The sequence below is a fragment of the Mus musculus genome, chromosome 13 (assembly GCF_000001635.26).
Source record: "Mus musculus strain C57BL/6J chromosome 13, GRCm38.p6 C57BL/6J".
NCBI lineage: Eukaryota > Metazoa > Chordata > Mammalia > Rodentia > Muridae > Mus > Mus musculus.
The window spans coordinates 12,633,261-12,650,683 of NC_000079.6; the positions used below are offsets into that span (position 1 = coordinate 12,633,261).

A 17,423-nucleotide genomic window follows, 5' to 3' on the forward strand; every position below is an offset into this window, starting at 1 on the left:
GGACTCATCCATGCCTGAAGGGAAGAAGTCATCCCAGATGAAGCCACTCTGATAGAAGGGCATCACTATGATCCTCACAAGCCAACAGCCAGGGTCACGTCAAGACAGAGGCAAAAAGCTCCACCCACCCTCCACGTATGGCAGTTACATCTTGTCTGAATCCAGCCAGGCTCCTCAAGCTTTGCTCTTCCTTCATCCTTAAACTTTAGCTCCCTCAAGTTTATACCGATCCCTGACAATTGAAACTGAAATAACATGATGTGAGATATATGGATATTCCATAGACAACTTTGGAGAGAAGATCTTGTGTGTTGTATGGATGCTTCGCCTGTCAATTAAAAACTCTATGGCCTATTGGAAAGGGTAGAAAAGAAGGTGAGCCATCCAGGAGGCAGAAAGGATTCTGGGAATTCCACATGAGAGATTGGCCCAGGAAGATTTGACAAGACAAACGCATGGTACCTGAGCACAGGTAACCAGCCATGTGGCAGGATGTAGATTAGAATAAATAGGATATTTTAAGTTATAATCTAGTCAGAGAAGAGCCTAGCTATTTGACCAAAATATTTGAAAATATATTTTGAGTCTGAGTCGTATTTCTGGGAGCATGGGGCTGGGAGGAAGAGCCAGGCCTAACTTCTACAGATAACATATTATATGTATCAAAAAACATATAAATATATTTTTGAACATCAACTTTGTCCTCACTAATTAAAAGACATACATATTCAAACGTAAGTTTGCAATTTACAAACGTAAAATAATATCAATAAATCTAAGTTGTCCGTGTACTCACTCTGCCTGCATGGACTTCATTAAAGAGTGCTAAGAACTCAGTCCTCAGTGACCTGCTGGTCCTCGGGAGCTCCTAACCTGCTATCCAGCTCCACGAGCCCGCGCTGACTCCTGCTGACTTTGGACTCAGTTGAGAGCAGAATAAGCTTCTGGGGGGAGATGGGGAGGCAAACGTGGATTAATAATAGTTTACAGGGCTTCTGACAGCACAGGCACCAAGTCAGATAAAGAGAGAGAGAGAGAGAGAGAGAGAAGACCTCAGCCAACTGAGGTTAATGAATTCAACAAGAGATTAGGGAAACCATTGTAACGGGCCAGTCAAAAGATTCTGGGCACAGGACAGACACCAGGCATCTGGTGGCCTCTGAAGGACCGTGGAAAGGAAAAGCTGGCTCCTGACCCGGAGACAGACAGGCCACCTCCTAAATAAGCACAAGTGGTAGGAAAAGATGTGAGCAGGTATGGAGAGAAGAGGGAAGGAAGAGATGTAAGGTTTGGAGACGTGTGAGGTGAAGGGAGGTGTGAGATTAACCAGGCATGAGGACGCGGAGCCAGGTGTGGAGAGATGTGGGGTGCAAGAAAGTCTGAGGACAAGCGAGGAACTCTGAGGAGATCTGAGAGGTGTGAGAAGGCGAGAGATGAATGGAGGTATCACAGGAAGGAGTTATTAGAGGGTGCGCAGACTTGAAGTGGAAGAAGGTCTACGGACATGACATGAGGAATTATGGGGAGGTGAAAAGCTGTGAAGCCTGAGGACACATGAGATGAGGAGTGGGGCTGTCAGGAAAAGTAAGAAGTTGAATTGTGAGGATAGGGGAGTGTTGAGTGTGAGCCTGGGGGACCCTGGCACAGCACCACGGCTGCATCAGGTGGTACCAGGTACCAGCCTGGCACTGGGTTGGGAGTGTACATGCCCCAGGTACGAGTGATGGAAGGTTTTCAGTGAGAGCTGCTGGAGTCAGAAGCAAAGGGTCCACACTGAAAAGACGGAGTTGGCAGGCAAATCAGAGCCATGCTGTCAACGACTGACTGTCTAGGCTGGAAGGTGGTGAGAAAGTGACCACTAATGGGCACAAGGCTTCCTTCAGTGACAAGTGACTGTGGTGAGAGTTGCACAATCTGTGAATACAGTGTCCTTTTAAAAGAGAATCGTGTGAGGTGTGCATTACCCCTTAGTAAAGCTGGCTTTGTTTGTTTGTTTGTTTGTTTAGAAAAGAGCTGAAGGAACCAGAAGGAATCATGGGATCTCTTCAGCAGTCAGGGTCAGAGGGTTGTCATATGTGCTGAGAGGTGAGACAGTATGGACTGTGGTCACCGGGCCTGGCAGCTGGGGAGGGCCTGAAGGGAAGTGCACACCCAAAACCACAGGCAGAGGGAAGTGGGAGCCATGAGTCACATCTGGACGTAATCACCCTTTAAAAATGTATGCAGGTGACATGTAAGCCAGAGGTTATTTGAGGGTGTGAGGCCCTTGTTAAAATTTTAAGACTGGGAGGCCTGAGCAGGGTAGAGGCAGGTACTCAGCAAAGGGATGGAGTGGTCGGGCTGTGGTCTCTGGGATGGTTTGAGTAAGAGTGGCCCCCCATAAAGAGAGTCCCAACTGGCCATCTCTTGTCACTAAAAGAAGCATCCAGTACCATGTTTGGGTTCCATCTAATTGAGTTGTTGGCCAAAGGGACCCCATGGGAATCACTTAACAACCCAGGATGTTACCAAGACCAGGACATTTGTTATAGATTGCTCTCCCCAAGCTGACAGCAAGGCCCCATGGCTGAAGAAAACATACAAAGGATTAACTGACTATGGACATGTACAGCTGGTGCCTACATAGAGCCTTCATCCCCTAATTCCAGTGTCTTTGTTATAGGAAGAGCCTTTGCACTTTACCAAAAGAGAACTGTAAACACCAAGCCGGTCACAAACCATTTATCTACAATGGTGTGCTATCGACAAGATATGCTAGGGTAATGGTGGCACAAAGCTTATGGGAGCAACCAACCAATAACAGATTTGATCTTTAAGGCCCACTCTGTGAGATGAAACCCATACCTGACACTGCCTAGGTGACCATGAACCTGAGACTACATAGCCCAGGAGCCTATGTTAAAACCAAATAATACTAATCTAAAAAAAGGTGGGGGGGAGTGCAGTGATAAAATGACTCCTAATGACATTCTGCTATACTCATTGATCAGTGCCTTGTTCGGCTATCAGCAGAAGACGCTCCCTCCTGCAGCAGATGGGAACAAATATAGAGACCCACAGCCAGACATTACAAAAAAAAAAAAAAAAAAAAAAAAAAAAAAGGAACTTGGAACACTCATCCCTAAACAAAATGTCTCTATTAAATCCCTTCCCTCAGGGCTCAGCAACCACATGGAAGAGGAGGCAGAGTATAAGAGCCAGAGTCAGAATTCACGGGAGCTCATCCAAACTTACAGAGATGAGGTAGCACGCACAGGGCCTGCATGGGTCTACACCAGGCCTTCCTCATGTATATCATGGCTTCCAGTCTAGTGTTTCTATGGGATTCCTGAGTGTGCAGATGAGGGGGTCTCTGATTTTTAGGTCTTCTCTTAGGCTCTTTTCCTTCTGTTGGTCTGTCTTGTCCAACTTTGAGGTGATATAGTTTTTGTTTTTTTCTTATGTTTTATTGTTATATTTTTAAAACATGAATGAATGACTAAGCGAATGAAAACCTAGCCACTAGGGTAAAGGTTAAAGACTGAATGGCCACATATACCTGCCTGCTGGCGGAAGGAAAAGCAGTTTTCCAATGGAGTGACACTGGGTATGTATATCAACCACTCCAGGGCAGGCCTCGTGTTCAGGAGTAGTTGACCATCATATAATGGACTCCACAGTATTTTTTTGTACTTTCATTTGGTTACTACAGTTTGGGTAGTTTCTTGGTTTTGGTTTGTTTTTATTGTTGTATTGAGCCTTTGTTTTTTGACAAAAAATCTACAGTTGGGTGGGTAAAGATGGGGAAAGGATCTAGAAGGACTTGGGGGTGGGGGAGAAGAAGATGATCAAAATATAAAGTTAAAATTTGTTTCAAATAACAAAAATATAATAGAAAATATTTCTTTAAAGAGTGGGTCCAGCCGGGTGTGGTGGCGCATGCCTTTAATCCCAGCACTTGGGAGGCAGAGAGGCAGGCGGATTTCTGAGTTCGAGGCCAGCCTGGTCTACAGAGTGAGTTCCAGGACAGCCAGGGCTATACAGAGAAACCCTGTCTCGAAAAACCAAAAAAAAAAAAAAAAAAAAAAGAGCGGGCCCCCATAAACTCAAATATTTGAATGCTTAGTCATCAGGGAACTGTTTTGAAGGGGTTAGGAGGTGTGGCCTTGTTGGGAGAAATGTGTCACTGGAGGTAAGCTTTGAGCCCCCACCCCTACCCACCTTCTCCAGCACCATGCCTGCCAGTGTGCTACCATGCTCTCTGCCATAACGATAATGGACTAAGCCTCTGAAACTGTAAGCAAGCCTCCAAATAAATGCTTTCTTTTGTAAGCGCTGCCTTGGTCATGTGTTTCTTTACAGCAATAGAACAGTGACTAAGGCAGGCTTCCAGAGACTGGATCGGGAATCGGCATTTCCTCTTTCCTCTCCCAACCCTGAGACCAGGGCTTTTAGGGGATCCCCCACAGTGAGAAAGAAAGGGAACAGGAGTGGCCTGAAGAAGGGAGAAGACACACCAGTCTCATCAGAGACTCCATAGGCCTGCCACCGCTGGCCTCCTCTATGACAGAAGCAAAGGGGCTTTTTTTTGATGGAAGAGGGCTATCAAGACAGGGTTTCTCTGTGTAGCCCCTGGCTGTCCTAAACTTGCTCTGTAAACCAGGCTGGCCTTGAACTCAGAGATCTGCCTGTCTCTGCCTCCCATGTGCTGGGATTAAAAGCATGTTCCACCACTACCACCTAGTTTGCAAAGGGGCTTTCTGAAAGTTTCAAGGGGCTTTTAAAAATGCCTTTTAGTTTTAGCTTAGCTCCGTCAACCTTTTGTTACCATTGTGGGAAGGGGGTCTCAGTTACCACAGGCTGGCCTCAAAAATCAAGATCTATCCACCTGCCTCTGTCTCTCAGGGACTGAGTTTACAAGCCCACACCACCACAGCCCACTTCATCTGCTTTACATTCTACCAGGAGCTGAGCACTGATGATGCAAGCCTCTTAGAAGGCTGAAGAGAAGCCGGGCAGTGGTGGCACACACCTTTAGTCCCAGCACTTGGGAGGCAGAGGCAGGCAGATTTCTGAGTTCGAGGCCAGCCTGGTCTACAAAGTAAGTTCCAGAACAGCCAGGGCTACATAGAAAAACCCTGTCTTGAAAAACAAAAACAAAACAAAACAAAGAAGGCTGAGGAGAGAGGATCCAAGTTTGATGTCTGCCTGAACAAATGGGTGAGCTACTGTCTCAAAATAAAAAAAATAAAAAGGGACTTCGTACACAGTTCAGTGATGGCTCACTCACCTCACATTCAAAGTGACTCAGATTCTGTCTCCAGCAAGAGGAAAGGGAAGGGAGTTAAGGACAGTAATAAAGTCTCACCCAGGTACAGTCTGCCCTAGTAGGACCAGGGCAGGGTTTCATACAAGTCTTAGGTAGCACTCAGTCACTTCTCTATGCTGATAGCTGTATATCTGAGTTTCAGCCTTAAGAGGCAGCAGCTGACAGATGATGGAATTCGGGGATCCTGCATGGTTTTCTGACTCCCTCCAACTACAGTAACCTTAAAACCTCTCAGGAACCCCAGGTCCTTCTCCACATCCGAGAGGACAAAGGAGGCCCAGGGCTCTGCCAGTGACGCAGTTCTTTTGAGAAGTGGCTGACCTCTGCCTCTCTCCCCTAATAAATCATGGGCTGTTGATGTCACAGATCGGCTCACGCCCTTGGAACTCCTGATGCTATGTTTTCAGCCACTGCTTAAAGTTGGCACTGACACTCACATTCACTCCTGTCACGTTAGTTGGTCCTGGCCGAGACAACCCACACTACCTACCTTTCAGTGTGTGACAATGTCCTTTGCAAACCTGCTGTTCCCAGAGACAGCTGTGCCAACTAAGGATCCTCCACGCTTCCTAACTTTCATTATTTTCAGGACTCGTACACACCCAGCATCTGAAAGGCTGGCAGGAGGAGCACTTTGTGTTTGGAGTTTGAGCCTAGCCTAGGGCTACATATTGAGACCCTGTCTCCAAATTACCCACCTCCACCAAAGGGAATTCTTTCATTGGAAAACCTTGCAAAATCTTTCCAAAACCTAACCTTCTTTAAGAGTCCCCAGTTCTGCATTCAACCTCATGAAATGCTGTTCCATAGAAAACGACTGGCTTAGGGGACTCAGTACAGCCCTTCATCCTCTGCAGGCTATGACCCTGCCTGTGGGCTGGAGCCCCGGGAAAGCCCCCAGAAGTAACTGGAAGCTGACAGTGCGCGCACAGGCTTGTGAGCATGCAGACTGGCCTGGGAGTGTGATGAATAGACAGGCTTGCACTTTTAGCACTTCTTTCTTTCTTGGTGCTCGGTATTACACCCAGGGTTCTCATACATACTACACAAGAGTGGTATCGTCGGGCGTGGTGGTGCACGCCTTTAGTCCCAGCACTTGGGAAGCAGAGGCAGGTGAATTTCTGAGTTCGAGGCCAGCCTGGTCTACAGAGTGAGTTCCAGGACAGCCACGGCTACACAGAGAAACCCTGTCTTGGAAAACCAAACCAAAAAGAAAAAAAGAGAGTATTATCATTGAGCTATATCCCTAGACTCTTAAACATTTTATTTCAAAATCAAAATTTTCTTTGTGCATATACCCGCACAAAGAGTAAGTAATTCATGTAACCACCACTCACTTCCAATCGTGATGCTTTGTGTGCCTGTCCCAAGTCTGTGTGTGTGTGTGTGTGTGTGTGTGTGTGTGTGTGTGTGTGCAAGCGTGTACGCGCGCACATACACTTGAACACACACGTGAATGGTCAACATCATGAGTCTTTCTTCCTAAACCACTCTTTGACTAGTTTTTGAGATCATCTCTCACTGATTTGGAAATTTCCAATTAAGCTAGGCTGGTTAGCCAGGGAACTCTAGGAATCCTCCTGTCTCTGTCTCCCCAGTCAGTGCTGGGATTATAGGCATGTGGTACTATGTATGCCTGGCTTTTTTTCTTTTTTTAAATGTGGATACCCAAGATAAGAACCTCATGTTTGTGCAGCAAGCATTTGACCAACTGAGCCATCTCTCTGGCTCTGTTCTGTTTTTAATAAATAAAACCTTGTCACCATTGCCAGCTAAGCCCTACTTGGTTCTGTCCCCTTGCAGGGTGATCTGGTCCCTGAGGCTAGTGTTTTTGATCCAGGCAGGCTTATGCTTTTACTAGGTCTTTGTAGGAATGCTGGTAGTTCCCAACCTTCCTACAGCTGCGACCCTTTAATACAGTTCATATTGTGGAGACCCACAACCATAAAATTATTTTTGTTGCTACTTCATAACGGTAATTTTGCTACTTTTATGGGTTATAATGTAAACATATATATTTTCCGGTGGCCTTAGGCAACCCTCATGAAAGGGTCATTCAACCCCAAAGGGGTCATGATCCACAGGTTGAGAACCGCTGATATATGTATGATGTATGGGACTGTCACACTCAGGTCTGCATCTTCATGTATGCATCCACACCTCCCACAGCCTTCTCCATCAGGCCTGTCCGCCTATGACAACACTCAGGACACACGGCTCTCTAATCCTTACTGTTTCACCCAGTTCCACACTACCGTGTCTCCACAGGCCACCTGTGTATCCCCATCTCAAGCAGAGGAACATCTAGGCCAAGAGTGGGGAGTCTTGTGCTGAGTCCAGGCTTGAACAATGATCAGCTGTGCGTCTGGGATAGGTACCTGACCTTCCTGTTCACCGAGTACGCATAACATAAGATGGATAACAGCACCTGCCCGGTATGTTTCTGAGGCCCAGGTGAGTCAAATGTGTAAAGAGGTTAGTCAGACACCTGCCTCCTGATAGGTACCGTGCATGTAAGCCTGTGCTGGCCTAATATGGCTACTAGGATTGTGTATTATCAGACATGTCTGCAAGCCGTGATTCTAAATGTTAAAAGACTAGCCTGGATGCTTTCTTGACCATAAAAGGAACTCTCATCTGAATCAGGTGATGGACTCAGAGGCACATGGGTTCTCCTTATGGCCCTGATGCACAGCCCACTTCCTGATAGACTGGGGAAATTATTACATAAACCCAGAAGCCCCAGTGGGTCATCCTCCTCCTCCCTCCATTGCCTCCCAGAACCAGACATCATCCCATTGCTTCAGGGTGTGCAGCATAGGTGTTGAGCTTCCCCCTTCACAGAGCAGGACGGGACAGCCAGGGTCCCCGAAATCAGGTGCAGAGTGTGCCCCCTCCTATGAGATTCCCTGGAGAATTCAGAGTCACTGTAGGGGATCTGCAGCTGAGGTCACCATTGCAAGACAGCAATGTGAGAGTGAATGCTTTTGCATTCTCTGTTAATTGTCTCCTTCCAGATGGGAGATACAGCTAATGGGACCAGGGGAGTGTCTGCAATCCACACCTATGCCTGTGTCCATGACAGTGGAGCTGACAGGCCTTGCCAGGCTATGCTGTACACATGGTCCCATAAGGCAAAATCATCCTTGGTCCCATAGGGATGCCCTATCACTTAAGAAGGGCAGTTAGAGCTGGATGTGTTGGTAAATGTCTATAATTCCAGTCTCAGGGAGTCTGCGGTGGGAGGATGATGAGTTTGAGGCCAGCAGGGGCTACACAGTGACTTCAGGGCCATTCTCCTATGGAAAGCTCTTCGAGTTGAACCCAAAGACACCAAATGCTGATCAGTGGTACTCATGCTTCTCCCTGTCAGGTCTACTGAGAGCCAGATTCAGGGGCAAACACACTGAGCCCAGGAGCAGACTGTTGTCCTGTGTGGGCTTAACATCTGTCATATAACCAGGGTGGCACACATCTTCATCAGAATGCTTTCCCAGAGATGTCTGTGCCCTCCGTCCTTGGGTGCCCACAGGTATCACTGTGACCTCCTTCAAAGGGGCCGTGCACACTTCTACCTGTCCAATGGAGAGGCAGAGGTGGCCTAGCAGCCTCAAGGACAGCTTCAGTCTGAGCTCTGCCCTGCCCATCCCAAGCTGACTAACTAGGGAAGCCCTGTCCGTCTGTGTTGGCATGGAAACTAACAACCGAGGACAGCCTCTGTCGCAGTAGCTCTCCTCAGTCCCAGGAGTGGCAGCGCTGTATCTGACAGGGTGCTATAATCATCTTCTCACTGAGAGCCACAATCACAGCTTCAGTTTGGTAGACAAGGCTGCTCGTCTGCCACAACAGCCCTAGGGAGATTAACCAGGTGACAGAGAGGATGTGTTTCTCCCACAGTGAGTCAACTAGGAACTAGTGAGTCAAGCCCAAGGGCTTCACAAAAGAGGGTCAGTTGGCCAGCATGCAGCCAGAACCCCTCCACATCTTACCATAGGATTCCTTCTTGGAAAGCAAAATTTATAAAAAAAAAAAAAAAACAAAAAAAAAAAAAACACAACACAAGGTCAGTGCCCAAAATGCCCAGGTTTCCTCTGGTAGAGTCACTTTCTGCCTCAGAAGCAAACATGGAGATTTTCAGACTTTCCCAGGAACCCATGACCTGTGGGTCACGCGGTGCTGGATGGTGTTCCTCGTGTCCTACAATGAATAATAGCTATGGGAAACCCTGAAGGAGAAGTGACCTGGCTGAGGCCTCCCCACCCCCATACTGGGGATGGAACTTAGGACCTCAAAGTGCTAAATAAAGTGTTCTTCCACTGAGCTACAATATCCCGAACCTCCTCTTTACATTTTTAATTGAAGACAATGTCCTACCAAGCTGCCCAAGCTAGCCCTGAACTCATTCTGCAGCCCACGTTCGTCCTTCTGCCTCAGTCTCTGGCATATGGCAGGGTTAACAGGCCTGTGCCAGCAGGCCCAGCTACTGAGTAGGACTCTAAAGAACAGCCATCAGGAGGGAAGGGACAAGCCCAAATCACAACAGAGAAACAAGGAGAGGCACTAAAGTAAGGATGGCTGGTTCCAAGTAAAAAGGCAGCTTTGCGTAGTGGTATAAGCCCACCATCCTGGCTACTTGGAAAGATGAGACACAAGAATCAGGACTTAGCCTGTCTGGACTACAGAGTGAATTCAAGACAGCTCAGGCAACAGAGGGAAACCCTGCCTCAATCAAAATTTCAAGTGACAAGGGAACTGAGGATCTAGCTCTTAATGGGTGTACTTATGTGGCATAGGAGAGGACCTAGGACCAATCCCCAGAACCAAATAAATAATATACCAAGTGACAGAAGCTAGACACAGGGGGTCACTCTGATATGCAATGTCCATACAGAAGAGATGGTGGTGGCTGTCTGAGGCTGACTTGAAGAGGAAGGACTGACTAAGTGTTGGATGTGATTTGGCTCCACCCCCACCCCCGAGGTTCTGTATGTTCGAAGTGTGGTCTCTCCTGTGGCCATACTGAGTTGTAGTCTGAACTCTGACACTGAATGAGTGACCTGCCTGCAGGACTTGCTTCAGCAACCCCCACAGAAACGGTGGGACAAGAGCTAGGAAAACAAACAGGCTTGTCCTAACCCCAGGGCTAGCCTACTGCAGTCCACTGACCAAGACCCCAGGGCCAGTGAGCCTACTGCAATTCACTGACTAAGTCCACCCTGGAGGCTATTTTTAAAACCTGTATGTTAAGGATGCTTTTTCACCTTTACAAGGACTATTTAAAAATACAATAAAAGGGGTGAAGGGATACGTGACAGAGACCACATGTGGCCATGGGCTAAAGTCCTGGCCGTCCTGGTATCCCTTCCTTTCTCACTATCTTCACAGGACACCTAGGGAATATGCATTGTGAAGAGGAAACTACTAGGCTTCACTCCTCCCTCCCACATGGACCTCAGCCTAGCTGAAGAATGACTTAGACCCTCCGAGCCTCCGCACCCCTGTAGGTGCTCCTCCGCACCCCCCCCCTTAGGTGCTCCCTGAGCGCCGGTGCAGCTATTTTTCTGTCTTAGGAGCCCTGGCCAGCTGAAGTTCAAGACTGGCTGGACTTCCAATCTGGAAGTGGCTTCCTCTTCACAAGGACATTCCAGGTGACCAGGAAGGGCTGAAGGAAGTAGACGTAAGACTGGATCTTCCCTGAACCCTGGATCCTGGCAGGGAGGTGTCGCTGCAGAGTGCCTCATGGGGCAATGCCTGGCTGCTCGGTCCTTCTCATGCTCCCTGGCCTGCTTCAGCTCACTCCCATGCTGGGCTCAGAGCTGAGAGCCTGACAGGAAGAACATCCAATGGACAGGGGACAGGGATGGGGCCTGACAGGCAAGCCTGGGAATGCTGGCAGATGCACCCTGGCATGGGCCACTGAACTCATCCACACAATGACACCAACTTAGGACTCGTGTCCTGACCTCTATTTTTCTGACGATGGTGCTCCCAGGGGTGACTAACTACTACTCTGCAGTTTTCTCAGCCAAGCCTCTGAGGGAAGCCACAGTCAGAGGACTTGAACCACAAAATACAGTGGGAGGTGTCTGCCTGTTCCCAGAGGGCCAAGCACTCGAAGGGAGTTTGGGGAAAGGGAGGAAACAACATGCAGAGAATAAAGATGTTAAAGTTACACCTGGTAACCCAGGCTTGCTATCCCAGCTGCTTACTCAGGAGTAAGGTACTTGCAGGCATTTGAATACCTGAGTCAAGAGTTCAAAGCCTGCCTGGGCTATTTGGCAAGTTCAAGACTAACCTTGACAATCTCGTGAGATGTTGTCTCAAACAAAACAAAACAAAACAAAACAAAACAAAACAAAACAAAACAAAACAAGTCAAGACAGCACTGAAGGAACAACAGAGAAGCCTGGCCTGCTCAGACAGGAGAGGTTCTACCCAGGAGGCAGTAGGGGCAGGAGCACTGACAGTGAATGCGGGCTCTCCAATGAGCAGGCACACAGACAAACACACACACACACACACACACACACACACACACGTCACACAGCTATCCAAACACTAGCACATACAAATATGCAAAGGCACACTGATTTAGACAAACAGATATTGAGAGACACATATAAGAATGCACAGCAAGCATATATTCAAAGATGCACATAAGCATGGAGATACACACACACACACACACACACGTGCCCACACACAGGAGTATACATCCAAAATGCAGACAAGCCTGTACACACAGCCAAGTTTTTACAGATGTGCAAAGGGGCATGCACACAGGCATACACGCAAGCATGCACACTGACATATATAAGGGTTCACACCCAGTACCCAGGTACAGGTACTTGCAGGCATTTGAATACATATACGCACAAGCATGCATGCATAACGTCTCACAGGTGCACACAGACACTGACAGGTAAGTGGGCACACGGGGAGCAACTCAGTACATACAGTGTCGGCAACACCTATGCTCATGGGGTCCCACGTGCAGCTGTACAAATGCACACTAAGAAATGCACACAGCTCTAGCTGACCAAGAGCCTAGGGAGTGGCCGCACGCACGGGCCAAGAGCACCTGGGCTATGTGTGGTGCACAGCCCAGACTAGGCACCGTTCCAGCTCTGACATGAGATACCTGGGAACCAGTGGGATCTACCTTGCCTGTTTTCCAAGCTTTAGACTACTTCACAATCGCCAAGAGGCCTCAGGCTTCCTCCTCCCAACTCCCAGAGGTCCAACATACAACAGGTATTTAATAGATAATTTTTGACTAAACTGACTGCTAGAAGCCAGAACAAGAATACACTCAGTCCAAAAGCTGCTACCCCGTGTTCCTGGTGGTGAGGTGACACACAGTTCACAGACTTGATTTTCTGATGTCTCCTATTTCCCAAGTCAATGTCCATTCGCCACCCCACCTCTCCACAGAGAGCTCACTCCTCCCATGGCACCACCTTGTCATAGGCTTCAAGAAAATGTCTGCACTCATCTCAACCACCTCAGGAATCTATCAAATTGAAGTCCTGGACCAGAAATTTCTAGGGTGTCTGGCAGACACAGCAACCAGGATTTCAGAGCACCAACCACCTCATGACCTTCAGCCTCTGCTGTGAAAATGCAAGGAGCTGAGGCATTTTGCTTTGGACCATCTCCCCATATAACCCAGTAAGGGGGGCACTACAATGTCCTGTGCACAGAAACTATCACAGGCCTCAATGCCAAAGCCCCATGCTGCCTGAACTATGAAGAAAATAATATGATGTGGTACTCAGCCGACTTTGGGTCCAAGGCTTCTGTGTATGTCTGGCCCTCCCCTGCAAGCTACGTGCAACTCAACTGTCCCACAGAGTTGGTGTAAGAATCCACCACTGGGAAAAGCAGGTCCTTAATACCCTGAATACTAAATAGAGCCCAAATATTTAGGGGTAGCATACACTCACACTGATACAGCTTTCTTTCCATTAACAGGCCAAGCCAGTAACTGGCTGCCCCTCCATCTTTCTGGCTATATCAGAAAGTGAGGCTGAAATGGAGAATCTCATGAGCCTGCTGGCATGAGGGCACCCCCTTCAGGGTCCCCGAGGAGCCTCAACAGACACTCACTAGCCTGAGAATCTGTGGGCCCAATAGGTATAGATATCAGAGTAAGGTGACTTACTAAGAGAGTTGTGGCAGAGCTCACCATACTGAAGTCCTTCGAGTCTGCAAACCTCGGGGTGGTGCCTGTTCCCGGCTCAGTTTTCAGGAAGGGAGAGGGCCCTCCCATCAAGCAAGGGAAACAGGCCCAGATGAGGAATCCAGAAGATACTATTAGGCACAGAGCCTAGCATCTGTGTGGTTAAACAATACAGGGGATCCTACCACTCCTAAGGCTTCATGCAAAAGAATCAGAAAGCGAGCCAGAAGGAAACTAAAGCCCACCTCATAGACAAAGTAGTCACCCACAGAGGCAGAGATGGGGTAGACAAGTTGAGCTACCAAGCACGACACTGCTCCCCTGACAAGTCCTTGAAGGAGAGCAACAGGCTGACAGCGTGAGCGGGACACACCCTTTTCCAAACTGCTGTGTGTGTGTGTGTGTGTGTGTGTGTGTGTGTGTGTGTACAACAAAAATGCCATAGGGGCATTCCAGGGTGGGGTCATTCCACCTGGGGTAAGGCCTTCTCTTTCTGAGTCTTGGGAGGAGAAACAGCTCACAGATTACAAGGAAGGCCAAGTGACCTTAGTGTGCCAGGTATAAGGTCTTGACAATAGGAGACAGCCTCCTCTACCTCCCAGGCCCTCTTCTTGATCATTTCCAACTCCTAAGCCATCTCGCTCTCTCCTACCCAGCCTCCTACCTCAGGACCTCCATCTCTGGGGATGCAGGCATTGCCCTGCACAAGCAGCCCAGCCCTCCCTCTCTTCAGTCCCTTAAGTCATGACTGGCAGGCGTGTGTATACATATTTTATCACCCCAACTGGATTTGAATATTTTTAGGGGGAACTGAAGTAAATCTCACTCTGTAGTCTAGGCTGGTCTTGAACTTTCAGCAATCCTCCTGTCTCCACCTACCACATGCTGAGACCACAGATACGCACCACCAGGCCCAGCCAATACACACTTCTTTTTTTTTTTTTTTTTTTTTTTTTTTGGTTTTTCGAGGCAGGGTTTCTCTGTGTAGACCTGGTTGTCCTGGAACTCACTTTGGAGACCAGGCTGGCCTCGAACTCAGAAATTAACTTGCCTCTGCCTCCCGAGTGCTGGGATTAAAGGCTTGTGCCACCACACCCGGCTACACACTTCTTAATTGGTAGTCATGTCCCTCCCCCACACTTGTGGGTTTGCGTGGTGTGAGATGATCCTTGGAAACCCACATTTCAGCCTAGCAGGCTGGAGTCCAAGAGCCAACTTTCGAAGTCTCCAGAAGGGCCAGAACTCTTGTCAGAAAGTTAGGAATGCCCTCACTGTGGTGCCACCTTCTGCCAGCTCTGAGTCCTCAGACAAAATGCCCACAGGGTGGGGGTGACGGGGCATAAAGGAAACAAGGATAGTGACCGGGGGCCTCCTGACCAGTGGCTCCGTCTGCCTGGTCACTTTTCCCCTTGCTCAGCATTTACCCAGCAACCAGCAGATGGTGCAGAAAATGCACTGGCCGGCCGGCCAGCCCCTAATCCGACTCTAAGAGCAGGCTTGGCATGTGACTGCCAGAGAGCCAGGCCATTGTACTCAAAAGGGACAAGAGATAAGATCTCCACCTGAGACAGTTTTCCAGGTGACACCACCTTACCTGACACGTGCATCTTGCAGGAACCACCTTATTTTCACCCAATTACAAAACCTATGCTTTATGAACAGCCTGGAGTTCAACAGCAGCACTCTGACAGGCCATGCCCATTACCCCTGAGCTGGAAAATATGCTGACCCACAGGACCACTAAGAAGTCTCCAAGCAGAGACTGAATACATATAGTATCATTAAATATTAATATATGTATATTCACACTCCTCTAAATATTACATGTGACTCGGGGAGGGATGCGAGGTCTCCTGCTGTAGCTCAGGCTACCCTGGAACTCATAGCAATCTTCTTGGCTCAGCCACCCAAGTTCTAAGATTACAGGTATGAGAACCACCACACCCAACGTGTCTGATATCTTTCCCCCTCCCTCTTTTAGATTGCCCTACAGAGTCTCATATACCCCAGGCTAGCCATACATTTGCAGTGTAGCTGAGGCTGGCCTAGAACCCCTGATCTTCCTGCTGCCACTCATCAAGTCCTAGGATTTCAGGTGTGTAACAACACACCTGGTATTTGTTAGCCAAAAATATTTCTTCCAAATTTTCAATCATCAGTTTCCACCATACAAGAACATTTGTGACCCTAGCTAGTCTGACCCATTATTCATGGCACCACTGACCTGCACTCCAACCAAGGACCATTATCTTTTCCTCAAATAAAATTTTCTTTTGAAAAATAGAGATACCGTTCAGAGGCACGGAATGCCTGCTTGCACGGGGCCTCTGCCAAGAAGACAAGCCAATCACCCCAACAGGTGACACAACAGGAGCTCGCCCCTTGGGCAGAGTACTACTGAAAATGCACAACTTAGTGCCTGGGAAGCTAATGGGAACTGGAGTAGTCGGTAAGGGCAACATCAGTATCATTAAGCCTTGGCTAATGCTTTACTCAGCCTCCTGCAATCACTGTACTTTCATTGAGACACAGCCACAAGAGCCCTCGTGCAACCCTTTAGCTCATTAACTACGGGTCTCATAAAACCAAGCTGCTGGTCCTGTAAAAGAGTCCAGGTTCAATTTTATGGCTTATTTCTTGGGGCTTCTCCGATGAGCTCAGACAGCAAGCCAAAAACCTCCTGCAACTGAGGAGTTGGGTGTGCCACCAGACTGCCCTAGTGAAGCAATCCTGTGGAATGAGTTACTAATTCACAGTACAGTAGGGATCCTAATCCCAAAGGTTCAAAACATCTCATCAAAATCAAGCCTGTCTCATCATTACTTCCAACAGGCTGGTGCCTGGCCCCAAAGTGGAGCCAACATGCAGATGGCCTTCCAGGATAAGGGGTAGGTGTCTTGAGATGAGCAAGGGAGACAGGGGAAAGTAGAATCAGACACCTCTTGCATCAGCACCGAATGTGATGTGCACAGAAGACTCCAGGCACCCGGTGGGTCCTCCCTACGTTTGGGAACAACTGGGGGTCGCCTGAGAGTAGGGCCTGCAGATGGGATGGTCTCAGCACCCTAGAACCTGCACCTCGCCCCGACCCTCTCCACCTGCGGCCGAGGAGACCTGCCCCCTCCCGGAGGATGGTGGGCGACCCCGGCAGGTGAGCGTCTCTCACCTGCGTGAAGTACAAGTTCATGAGCGTGAGGGTGAAGAACTGTAGACACACGGGGAAGCAGTAGAGCAGCCAGAAGACGAAGGGGCTGAACGAGTTGGCTGCCACGAAGTCTCGGAAGTAAAAGGAGAAGAGCACGGTACGCAGCGAGGCCCAGAAGAGGCAAAGGAAGAGGAAGACGCTCTGGTAGCTGAGCCGCTTGTGACGGTAGCGCAGCACCAGCCAGAGCTGCGCATAGATGAACACGAAGAGGAGCGCGTAGAAGACGGTTGTAGACCGCGGTGAGGCCGAGCTTCACGTAGGGCGGCACCGCGGGGCTCAGCGTGGGAGGCAGGGAGTCATTGCGCACCGGCTCCCACGGAGGCGCCTCCATCAGGCTGGGGCTGCTCGAGCTTCATCGGGGCTTGCAGCCGTTCGCTCCCGGGTACCCGCGCATCGCGCCGCGCCCGCCGCTCCAGAGCCTAGCCGGGAAAACAAGCCGCACTTCCTCCCGCCGCACCACATGATCTGCTGGGCGGCCTTTGTCTGCGATTGGCAGCGCCGCGCCCCCGGGAGCGCGCGTCCGCACCCGACCCGCCCATCCCGGCCTTGCGCGCCCCTGGTGCGCGCGCCCTGGGGACAGCGGCCTTAGAGCTGAAGCCTGGTCTGGGCTCCAATGCCAAGAATCCTGTGGCTGTGCGGCCCCACGGGCCAAGTCTAGGGTGATTCGCGCCGGTGCAGTGCGTGATCCTAACCTGTGTGCATGGGCCTTTCAGGACCTCACGGCTGCG

The 17,423-nt window shown here is 49.2% G+C and overlaps 1 pseudogene across 1 annotated transcript in view; it reads right to left on the bottom strand.

The window, feature by feature from the left end:
* Gpr137b-ps (G protein-coupled receptor 137B, pseudogene) overlaps positions 1-17,135 on the bottom strand; it is a 36,331-nt pseudogene extending 19,196 nt beyond the window's left edge. The window contains exon 1 of the transcript NR_003568.1: positions 16,657-17,135. The product of NR_003568.1 is annotated as a G protein-coupled receptor 137B, pseudogene (transcript). The remainder of the gene's footprint in view (positions 1-16,656) is intronic.
* Between the last annotated feature and the right edge of the window lie 288 nt (positions 17,136-17,423).